Genomic DNA, 12,654 nt, shown 5'->3' with positions numbered 1-12,654 from the left:
ATATTAATCTCTAGACAGTTTTGTTTGTAGAAAAGCCCAAACTGATGCAAGACCTTTTGTAGGCCCAAAGTAGTTTTGGAGATCAGAAGTGTATCCTCTGCAAACATGTAGGCCTTGACTTAAACATTAGCTAGTCAAGTGGCATCATTCTCGCGACTCTCTAAGTGTGATACCAAACCATTGCTAAATAGAGTGGGAGCGAGGACACAACCCAAAAGAACACCCTGGTTTATTGGTATTGGGTCTGTCAATTCGGCCTGGGACCCACAACGAACCTGGGCAAAGTTGTTGGTATCTAATCTTATTAGGACGTCCAAGAGATACTTCAGGACCCCCATGTCTGCCATCACCTTCCAAAGAATTTCCCTGGATACTAAGTTGATGATAGACCGAAGGTCGACAAAGATCACATATAGATGACCACCCAAAGTGTGACAAACATCCAATACAATAACTGGAGATGCAACACCTGAACTATGGTGGTTATGCCATCCCTGAAACCCGCTGGCAAGGGTGTCAGAACTGCAGTACCAAATAGCCATTCACGGAGCCTGTCCAGAATGGCCCTGCTGAAGATTTTCTGTGCACTATCTATAAAGCTTGTTAGAATGTAATTTGAAGGAAGAGGCCTGGAACCCTTCTTGAAAGTCGGGATAATCTGTGCCCCTGCCCATGTGGAGGGCATAGGTGCTTCTTTCATTATGGCATTAAAAAGCAAAACTAAATATGGGCACCAGATATCATTTTGAACCCTAAATAGGTCCAGAGAAAATAATCCAGGCCTGGTGCTTTATTCGGAATTATCCAGTCCAAGGCGATCCTAACCTCAGAGCGAAGTGTGAGGTTAGTATCAAGGACTGACTATACTAGTTGATAGAGTACTGTCCCAGCACTATCTATATCACAGCCAGGAGCCCTATGCACTGATCTGTCAGCTGTGCTCTGTGGAGTGTTCATCTCTTTCACAGGAGAATATAACTCTGAAAAATGGAAGGCTCAGCCTGCTGCCAAAATATTATCTATTGGGGAAAGATTATCCATTCCCCCATTGGGAAGGAGTTTCCAAAAGGAGCGATGGTCCTTCTATTTGATGACATGGATGCTCAATTTGCATGTACCCAATCTCTCTTTGCACAAACAATTGCAGCTTTATAGGACTGTCTGGCTTCTTGGATCCACTTCCTGTCCTGATCTTGAAAATCTTTAGATAGCAGTCGTTTGGCTACTCCACAAGTCTTATTAAACTATGATGCCTGTGTCTGTTTCTTCGAGAGGGTCTTTGACTCTACAAAAAAAGATGTTCTTTAGGGATGCAAAATTAGCATTGTGGATAGAGCTAGCTAGAGGTCTCTAGGGCTACCGACTTATCCGAGGGCGCTGCCATGAGCTGCACAGCCTCAAACCAACCAGCCACTATATTGTAAACCTTCCTCAGTACTGCCGGGGATTCTACAACTAAAATCCATTTTAAGCTACACCGTTTGTAGGTAGGTCTGAGCTTTCTATGTTATGTTAAATGAGCTTGTAAAGCGCATGTACACCAAACGGTTTCATGGCGCTGTCCTATCAAAGGATTCAGTGCAAATACTTGACAGGGCAGTTCCTAGTGAACTCAGCGTACGTTCTAATGAGTTGTGGTCACTGTCCTGCCGGGGAACAACACACATGTCAACCAGTTTGGGTCAAAGTCTGATATCCAACAAAATATAATCAATTAAGCTAGTATAGTACAAGTGGTTGAAAGTATGCCTCCCCTCTTTGTCAGAAATCGCTCTCCTGTTACGTGCTCGAAGGCCTTGATTTTATATAAATGCTTTTAACAGCTGACCATTTCTTAATGGGAAGTGTCAACCCAGGAACTGACCAGACCTAGTCTTCATCGCTGGTAAGGTCATCCGTGTGAATGCTCAATGACTCAAATTTGCAGTTAAAATCACCAGCAACAATATTATAAACATCGGCATTAAGGGCTGCCATGTGGGAATCCATAAGATGTATTATTGATGATTCAGAACTGCTACTCCCAGGCCTGCAATACATATTGTAGACATAATAAATCACATTAGTAGTAAACCGCAGGCTAACACATAAAACATTGGTTGAACCCAAGTCAGTCACTTTGGGCAAGCAAGGCAGTGTGTTTTCACCCAGATGGTCAGCCCGCCTGATAGTCAGCCCTTCCCTATAGAAATTGCCCCCTGTGTGAAATTAATATATCTTTGGCGAAACTGGGGAGATTGGGACCTGGTCTCTTGAACGAGGCAAATATCAAAAATATCAATAAACCTAAACCAGTCTACACAGGAGAGTTTGGTGACCAATTCTGCAAGCTTCCCAGAAACAAGCTTAGTAAGTGTCACAGACGCGAGGCCGTCGGTGATGTGGTAGGGGCTTTTAAGAGAAGCATTTGAATAGATGTATATTTGCATGGTCAACTCCCAAGGAAGGTATTATAGTCTGGAGTGTACTATGTTTGACACAATAGAAGGCACTGAGAAGGTCCATAAAACCCAGGTAGAGAGCCCCCTGTTTGCCCTGGTATATTTTCCTATTATCAGTTAGAGGTTAAGGCACTGCTCAAGAGTGCCACTACCCTTGTGGAAACAGTCTTGAAGATCCAGGAGGATTGAATTACTTATAGCCCATGTCTCGAGTCTTTATAAAAGCACCCAGCCTAAGATTTTAACAGAAGAATCAAGGAGCGCAGTTGGCCGATAGCATGCTGGACTGGCCTTATCGCCCTTCTTGAATATAGGAAGTAGGACAGCATTGTCCCAGGTCCTAGACAGAACACCACTGTAGGCAGATTTAAATACATTAGCAAATAACAAACTCCAGACTAGCGGCTCAGTTCGAGGCAGACCTGCTGGTACTCCATCCAAACCTGCAGCTCCAACAAATTGGCTAGCAATAATGGCCCAATGTATTCCTTTCTTCGGACAAGTGTTACTAGCCCATATTGGCGCAATATTAGAGGGTGCATCAACAACTAAGTCTGAGACCAATGTTTTCCTATAATTCTCAAACCACTCCTCATCTGACCCTAATGATGGTAACGGTGGCAGATCACCCTAACTAAACAACGGTGAGTTGATAGTGGTCCCAAATTGCGGGAAACTTTAGTCTCACTGGCTTGAAGCAAATTCTCCCATGCCTTTTCTCTCAAAATCTGTTTGTAGTTGGTATGACAGCTGGAGATAGCAATTGGGTTCCTAGGAACTAGGTGGAGAGCCTGTTTTAAAGCTTGGTGGGCCTTAGTACAGGTTCCACCAAACTAACCTTTAAGAGGTCTTGATTTCAAGGGTCTAGGGTTGATTAATGGAGTTTCAACTTGAGCACAAAGTGTTTCAAATGACTCATTAACAGTAGTTGGTGCAGCGTCTGGCATTAAACAAATTTGAAGACCCTCCACATTAGAATTAAACAATGATGGAAACAGTTTTTTTCCCACAAAAAATACTTTTGAAAATTATAAGAATTCTCATCACTCTAACGTCCTCTTCCCGGTTAGTTGAAGGCAAACACCCTGCTGACTCATACTCAGATATCAAATCATACCTCCCTATGTTAAAAACGCTACAGTTATACTTCTTCAGCCAATGGCTTTGCCATATTATTTTTTAGAAGATTACGTTTTTTCACATTTTTCTTGTCACCAATTCACTCGATAATAAATAGCTCCCTTTTCAAAGCCATATGAAAACCTTAGAGAGGCCGATTTTATACAAAGTTGTGTTTTCAAAATTACTAACATGCCCAATATTCTCATCACTCTTAACACTTATCAGCTGGTTGTATTCGAACACCCTGCAAACTCATATACAGATATCAAGTCATCCTACATTAGACTGGTTTTGGCCCCCATCTCCTTCCTCTTGTCCTCCTCTCCCTTGCTGTGACCTGCGTTCCCCGTTTTGGGCATTCTCCGCTAGCCTCATCTTTTTCAATTCCTCTAAAAAGGTACTAGACTTATTCTTCCCTGTAGCAGACTCCTCAAGAGCAGAAGTACGGAATTCTATACTGGAAACAACAGAAAGAGGTGAGCTTTCTTGTAAGATCGCTTTTTCCATTAACGTACTATTTTAAAAGTAGCATCCTATTTTCTTGCATTGGAATATACCCTTCCTAATCTATAGTCTTCTTCCTCTCTCATACATTTTATCTCCCATTTAAGGTCTTGAACAATATTTAGGTCTTTGACTGCAGGGAATATATTAACACACAAACCTCTCGGAATTTTATTGATTTCCAAATACTGTTTTAAAGTATTTATATTCCCACCATTTCTGGAACCCCATCTTCCAGTTTTATAAACAAACTTCTTAAACTTTTAGTTGGAACCCCTTCTCGAGTACCATTGGTCCAAATTTCTTGTTTAAAAAAAACTGTCAACTAACTCCTCCTTTTTTTTTCTTCTTTTTTTTATGTGCTTACTATGTTCACAATAATTGAGATCAGTGATTGTCTTGCACACAAAAATATCTAGAAATCATTATATCGTTCTTTACTTATGCAGCAGTGCCTCATCCACCCATTGTTTTGTGTTACAGCGATGAAAAATGGCCTTGCGTAGGCTACCACCCACTTATTCAGTGACCCTACTATTGACAGTTTGCACATATCTATATGCATTTGTGGGGAGCCAAAATAGATATAAAGCGACCCTATATGCTAGTCATCAAATGATGCTATTATTCAAAATGGATCTTTTTATCTGTACAGTAATTTATTCAGTATCTCAGATACATTAACATTAAATAAAACATCCTGAGAGGATCCAAATCATATATATTCAATTTAGATCAGAGCATAGGATTTTATAGGGTGTATTACAAAAAAAAACTAACAGCTATAATGTGCTAGAAATAAATATGTCAGGATGATAAAAAAATGAACGGTGTTTCAGAAAAAAACGTAAAACCTGGTTGTTCTATGATGCCTCACCAACATTCTGCTCCTCTCGTTGTGCTGGGAAGCCCTCGGGTAGCCATGCACTTTATAAATCCCATAAACATTAACAAACATAAACATAGTGGGTTTACAGTGTCAAACCTGTAGAATACAATCCACCCACGCCCGTCTCACTGCCTTCACAAATTAGGAATATGCAGTAAAAAAAAACAACTAAATGAGCTTTCACTTGTAAGCCGTTAGGTTGCCTGCGTAAGGGGTTCGAAATTGCCCTAAGCATCATAGTTGTCATGAGGGTTAAAGGTAATTTGGGCCTACATGACATTTTCCTCAAATTCTGACTACAATTTATTTGCATATTGTATTACTTGATATGCTGCTACTGAAAGCCATAAAATAATTTCATGTGAACTATGGTTCCATTAGATAAGTTAAGATTTCTTGAGCCAAGGATTAGCCACGGTTAGTCATGAACCTTCCATTATTTAATGAATGTTTCAGCATTATAGACATACAATTATGGCTATGTGCGTACTGTGAATTTTTTGAATTTTAACACGTGAATTAAGAAGCACACAAACCTATATTTACTAGTAATTTACCAATGGTTATGCCAGCAAAATATTTTTCTATGACATTAGCAAGAATTTCCTAGCACATTATCCAGAAACTGCTCAGTATTTGCCAGCTATTAGCCATGAATGTGCTATGATGAAAGCTATACATTTTGCCGACCGCTAATAATGAAGTGTAAGACACGAACCATGATTTTATATTAATAGTTGTTTTCCTTTTATAAGATTTGAACCATTAATTGACACGAAAATTAGCAATGAATATGCTAAGGTGTAATCCAAGGTTTTAGTAGCATTCCCACATGAATCTGCCTCATATTTATGTTTCTCTGTGATATGACCCTTTATTTTTTACTTTCGATATTCTTCCAGATGCTGCTGTAGCATTGCTGCTGTCTAATCCACCAGTGAGGCTCTGCTCTAGAACCCTGCCCTATAATAGCAATGTGAAAAGCAGGCAATATTACGCACTTGGCGATGTCCAGAGCAAAAGGCCTATGCTGCTATCCTGTGCTGCATCTTCGCAGACCATAAATTCTTCAGAGGACCTGGGTATGTAAAGTAATTGGGCTGTCAAGACTGTTTTGTCGATTATATAATAATGCTTCCTACAAAACATTAGACTACAAAAATGTGCTAAAAAAGTTGTGGTTAAAATGTGTTTCTGGTGAATATTAATAAGCACAGATCCCTCAACTTCTACATGTTCCCCAGGTGCCACACCAGATCCGAACAGTTTTCATAGCAGTGCTCACTGTGCAACTACGTGTAGTCTTTGTTTTTCCCTGGAAGTGATAGAGGGGAGCCCTCCATTAGCTACAACCCTGCATACTCACGTCTGTTCTTTTGGTCCATGCCTTTGAGTGCAGATCTGCAGCTCCACTCCCACTTCGGTCGGTATTTTTATAAATAATACAGTGTGCAAGGAAATGACATCTTCACTTTAAACAGGTCATCAATCCATTCCAGGACTTGTAAAAAATAGATGTCGGTCACAGACCTCCTTGAGGTGTGTCTTTGCTGGCACAACTCCAAGTCATACAGTGAGTGTGCCCTTACGCCCTCAAAGGGAGTCTGGGACCCACTTCAATGGCCTCTTCCGCAAGAAGCCTTCTTTGCGGTTAAAGTTCTCTGGTATGTTGAAGTCCAGTTTGAAGCATAAGAAGGCAAAGAAGACCCCATCTTGCCTGTCTCTATCAAAAGAGATAAGATGAGGGTGTAACGGTGCTAATTGCTCTTACTTTCAAGCTCTAATTAACAAGCTGATTTCCCAATGCACCCTGAGTTCTCCTGTCCATCGTTAACACTGCAGTAGGCCAAGGCATTTAAGTAGGCCATGGTGCATATCTGATTGCTGCTGGCTGATCCATCCTCTTTCCAGTCTGAACCCGTTGGGCCTGTCACAGTTTCAGGAGTGACTCTGGTGCAGACTTCCAGCCTGGTTTTGATACCTAGGTCTCTTCCTCCTTCATCAACACTGCTGAAACCGGAGAAGAATCCGATACGGACTCTGATGTCCAACCCTCAAACTGCCATCAGCTCAACCTGACCAAGGCCACGCTCCAAATCTGCTACAGTTTACCCGGTCCGCGCACAACCCAAGTCTGATCCTTTGCTTTCACTACAGCAGAGGCACATTTAGAGGCTCCGTTGCCTTTTTGCCTCCCACTCTGACCAGAGCTTACCACCACTTGGAGATGACGTTGGACGGAACAGGGTTGATTTACCTCCCATTATGACGATAACAGTGTGTGCACAAACTGACAGGCAGCTGTGGCCCCTGCAGGTATGAGCGGTGGGGCAGGGTGGGGGGGGGGGGGTTGGAATCGACAGACTGCCACGAGGGAAAATTAAATAAATAGTTAATTTTCCCTCGCCGTCTGTCGAAATCCCCTCCCTGCCCCACTGCTCTTACCTGCATGTGCCGCAGTTGCTTACAGGTGAACAGTGACCTTGATGTTTCCCCTGATAGATGGTTCAGTTTGCTTCTTGGCCCCCAATGGCGGAGAGAGGCTCCTTTGCCGTGGTAATTCGATGAGCGGCTGAGGTACTGGACCTATAACTCCCTTCCGTTGAAGTCAGCACGGATGTTCTTACAGAAACTTTGCAATCTGGGCTAGGCTTATCTGATCCTTGGTATCTGTTCAATGAAGCTCTCATGGACACCGGTATGAGCATTTTGTGTAAGCCCAGTTCTTGCCTGCTGGTGAAAAGGCAGGTGGCCAGATGCCTTAGATTACCATGATTTACTTACAAAGAATTCTATGTAAGAGTTTGGTGGTCCAGGTTTCCACCAGCAAGATGAACGTCAATTCATTCCCTAGGACTCTCTCTTTCTGGTAGTTGAAGAGTATTGAAGCTACCCACAAACTAGGAGGTAGAGAAACGGTCAACTAAATGTTTAGCATTTGCTTGGTTGATTGAGGGAAGCACACATGCTCTGTAAAAACTGCACTCACCCACAACAAGTTGTGGCATGCTTCATCATCGGGCTGCTACTAACGCCTCTGCGCAAACCAACGCTAGAGGCGGAGCAATAGGGAGGGGTAAACAATACAACAATGATACAAACAGACAAAAAGGCAGGATCCTTAAGTGCAGAAATAATAAATGTTAAAACTGACCCAGGGATATCACTATAACATTTTTATTCCTGGATTCCCTAGTCAGATTAAAAAGGTATATATAAAGAGACATATATACAGCCAATGGATAGTGGTGGAATGAGTGTATTTAGGTGCTCACCACCCCTCCATCTGCATAGCGGTCAACATGTTTCTGCCGGTTCAAGATCAATTTTCCGGCATTCCTCAGGACAAGTCAGAACCCTATGCCTTTTTACAACCCCTCTTACTACCCACAGTTGTGGGTTAATACTCCACCTGTAAGTTTGGAGTCTGTGATGTCTCTTACTCTTTCTCTATGGGAACTGAAAGGTAAAAGACACAACAGTGACTCTTGTCGTCACAACAAAATACAGATAAAATATTATATGATGTGTGCTCCCAAACCAACAAAATCAAATGCCAAACCCCCAATTGGTGTGACCCAACATTACAACATATGTGGTGCAAAATTCACCTTCATCAATCAGCAGGCAAGCACTGGCCCTCGTAATGGTATATCCTTGAGCACATAATTTGTGCTTCATATCCATTCATACAAATACTCCACATATAAACAAAGAAGAGAGGAACGCGCTGTGACAAGTGAGAAACCACTCTTCAAAGTGCCATTGTGCTGTTAAAAACATACTGGGTACTACTCCCCATTACTTAATCAAGGATTTCCATTTTTAAATCACAAAGGGCCTGAGATGTTTCCTTTAGCCCAATTCTTACCAGAGTTTATTATGTAAGACACTGGAACTGGCATCGGAGTAGAGAGCGACCCTCTGTAGTCAAACACTGTGAGGGAAAACACATAGATGTACGCCATCTTTACATTCACGTTCCACTTTCACAAGCGCCCACGGAGATCTTAGCCCTTAGTATACTGGTATAAAGAAGGGTGGTCCCAGCATACAGTTCATTGAAAACAAAACATTCACATTAATGGGACATGAAATAGACGGATGACTCAAAAAAGTTCGAATGTTATTTAATCACATCGAACATGTTACATTATTTCAAATAGAATCAAGAGGATTTTTTTAAGCAACAATTTGAAAAAGTAAAACATGTGCCCAAGGGAAGGATGGGGGGTGAGTGAAATAGTGCAGAATTTGGAAGGAAGTGAACACAGTGATAAACGTTACTGAATTACACTCAAATTGGACGGCATATTTGAGTCAATGCCGTATTTCGAACACAGATTCAATCATAATCACAATATTTACAATTCGGAATGATGCCATATAGAAACAATCACAGTGCAAAATGTACTGTTGACGATATTGGCCGGAGATGTTGAGTCGACGTTTCGACCCCTTGAGTGTTGTAGGTAATGGATGTAACCTTACGAAGTGGGGTCTTCATCAGGACTGGGATAGACAACGAGGGAGGGTGGGCACCTAAAGAAACAAAAGTTTAAATGAGTAGGGACTCATCAATCTTATAAGTTTAGGGGGGCTAAAATATATTAAATACTCAACAAGAGTTACCATGTCCGTTGGAGGACAGGCCTCTAAGACGTCCGCAGGTCGTCAGAGAGAGAGGGAATCAAAACTCCTCGGCGGTAACTGACAGGCGTGGAGAGTGGTAGACACCTAAAATAATAAGGTGAGTCAAAAAAGGTGAACCAGACTAGTTAGTTCAATGAATGGTCGCTCCCAAAGTTTAGCGGGAAATAATTTACCATCGACCACAGCTCGTGGGGGTTAAGTCTTGAGGTTAATGAAAAAGCATTGCCTGGAGATCAATCCAGGTGTTGTGAATGGTCGAACTGCTGGAGTCAAATCACTGCTAGTTCACCAAAGGAAAGAATCTAAACAGAGAAAAAGACAAATCGGTTGGTGTGAGAGGGGGAGGACCTGCTAGTGGAAAAGTGCTGGAGAATCACTATTATAGGGGGATATACTATAGGACTTGTCATTCTTGTAAGTGAGTCCCGTAGGATCACGAGGACAGTGGAATTGATATAAGAGCATGGCTGGTGCTCGGAAGTACATAAAATACAAAGGCAGAGGAAGTGTCGGGAGCCGACACGGCATGTCAAATAATACATGCGGAGAAATCTAAACCATAGTTGGTAGAGCAGGGTGTCTCAGACAAAGTACAAAAACCAAAGAGCCAGCATTGAAGTTGGAGATACCTTACCCTAAGTCTCAGCGTCTACTGCATCAATGATTGGGAAGTGCTTACCCAGGGCGCATCATTAAATAGGGAGACGCGCGGTGAACGCGTGGTCTCCGTTAACGTGCTGGCGCTAGATGCCGGTTTTGCAACCGTAATGAAGAAAAGACTATGATCGGTAGCGTCACGGAGTAGACAGCGTATTGGAAAGTTGCAGACACGGAAGAAATGTAACGCGTGAGTTTGAACAGAACAACTAAAAGGTGTTGATTACCCAACCTGCAACATTGTGATTTGTATAAAAAATGTATAACATTACGGTTAAACAATTTTCGGTACAAAATCAGAGAACGACAAAACACGATGATAATCCTGTTGGGAAGAAAACACATATCCATATGCAAAAAGTCCACACAATCAAAGTGTTTAGCAGCACTCAAGCATGATAAATAAGTGAGCATTATAGTGTATAATAATGTGTCTAATGAATGGTGGCCAGCAGCTCCTGGCACAACCAACCCAACTCATAGAACAAAATATGTTGTCATATGTAAACCTGTGGTTAGAGAGAGAAGTAACAGATGGGCTCCTCATATTAGTGGTAGACATAATGACTCATATCCCTCGGGAGAGGAGAGAAACAGATATATCGAAACCAGATATAGATCACATTGATTAAACACGGAGGACTGCTAATTGAGCATTACTGCCATCAAGTTCATTAAGCCCATTAGCCACCGTGTCCATCATAGACATCCATTTGGATTCTCTCACATTGAGGATGGCTGTTAGATTACCGCCTCTGGGGCCCAGCTTGACCTTCTCGAGAACCAGCCATTTGAGATCATCTGGTTTATGATTTTTTGAGGTACAGTGTTCAACGAGGGGGGCTCCCGCCACGTTGCACCGGATTCTGCTATGGTGCTGCAGTATTCTAGCTTTCACCTTTTGTTGTGTCTGCCCAATGTAGAGTAAATCGCAGGGGCAACTGATGCAATAAATCACATTGGAGGAGTTGCAGTTCGTAAAAGAACTGAGAGTTATCGTGTGTCCTCTATAGGTAAAGTTCTTCGTCGAGTCAGTGGAATCACAGGCCTTACAGTGGCCACACTTAAAGTGTCCGATCACTGGTGGTAGACTCCAAAGTTCTTGGATGGTCTGTGTTGTCGCTGTTTCAAGAAACGAGTGGACTACATAGTCCTTCACATTCCTCGCTTTCTTGAAGGAGTGCATCGGCGGGTTCGGTTGGTTGATGTCATCAGCTACTAATTTCCAATGTTTGTTGATCACTTTCTTAATTTCATTACTCCGTGTTGAGAACGTAGTGACACAAATCAGTCTCTGCAATGCTGTTTCTTGTTTTGCCTTAGGTGTTAGGAGGGTCTCACGGGGATTGAACCATGCCCTCTTACGAGCCTTCTTAACCAATCTCCTGGGGTATCCCCTTGATAGTAGACGGTTGCTCAAGTCCTCAGATTCCACAAGGTAATCTTCCTTTTTGGTACAATTTCTGCGGATCCTTAAAAACTGTCCAAAAGGTAAGTCATCCCTAAGACCACGTGGGTGGTGGCTACTGTATCTAAGTAGGGAGTTACGTTCTGTGGGTTTCCGATACAACGTTGTGTGCAATTTATTGTCCTCACAATAAATTTTGATGTCAAGGAAGGCAAGTTCTTTGGCATCCGAGTGTATCGTGAACTGGATGTTGTCATTGCGTAAATTGAGCCATTCATGGAAAACTGCCAATTCATTGGCATCACCATTCCAAATCAGGAGAATATCGTCGATGTAGCGTCTCCATAAATTGATCTTGCCAGAAAAAGGATTGTTGCTGAAGATAAATTGACGTTCAAAGTGATCCATGAAGATTATTGCTAGATCTGGAGCAAAGGCAGCTCCCATGGCAACACCTTTAGTTTGAAAGTAGAATTCTCCTTGGAAGATAAAAATTTTTTTTTGCATAGCAATAGTCAAGAGTTGAATTATAAACTCTGTTGGAACTCTCATAGGTGCTGGTCTAGTATTAAGGACTTCGGTCATCACCTCCAGTGCCGGTATCTGGGGAATGCTGGTATACAGGGACACGATGTCGCAGGTCACCAGTAGCTGGGTATTAGGATCGAAGGGTAGTTGGTCGACCATGTTGATCGTCTGCATCGTATCCCTAAGGTAGGCCTCAGTTTCCTCTGCCAGTGGTTTCAGGAAGAAATCGACATATTTACATAATGGTTCCAGTAAGGAGCCGCATCCCGAAACAATCGGGCGTCCAGGCGGTTGCTGGAGATCCTTATGAATTTTGGGTAGGGTGTATATAGTAGGTAAACGAGGGTATTTCTGATTGAGATACTCAAACTCAAGTTTACTAAGTATACCTTGTCCATATGCCTCGGAGGTAATTTGTACAATTTCTTCTGCCAGTTCTTTAGTTGGATCGG

At 42.2% G+C, this 12,654-nt stretch overlaps 1 protein-coding gene across 8 annotated transcripts in view; it reads left to right on the top strand.

Annotated features, from left to right (window-relative positions):
* PNPLA8 (patatin like domain 8, phospholipase A2) overlaps positions 1–12,654 on the top strand; it is a 440,884-nt gene that overhangs the window by 43,471 nt on the left and 384,759 nt on the right. For all 8 annotated transcript variants that reach the window (XM_085653104.1, XM_085653102.1, XM_085653107.1 and 5 more), the window contains one exon: positions 5,859–6,038. The gene's annotated coding sequence lies outside the window, so the exon portion shown is untranslated. The remainder of the gene's footprint in view (positions 1–5,858; positions 6,039–12,654) is intronic.

Source organism: Triturus cristatus, chromosome 4_1 (genome assembly GCF_964204655.1).
Source record: "Triturus cristatus chromosome 4_1, aTriCri1.1, whole genome shotgun sequence".
Taxonomy (NCBI): Eukaryota; Metazoa; Chordata; class Amphibia; order Caudata; family Salamandridae; genus Triturus; species Triturus cristatus.
Note: the sequence above shows the minus strand (reverse complement) of the source record. Positions and strands in the feature narration are given on the sequence as shown.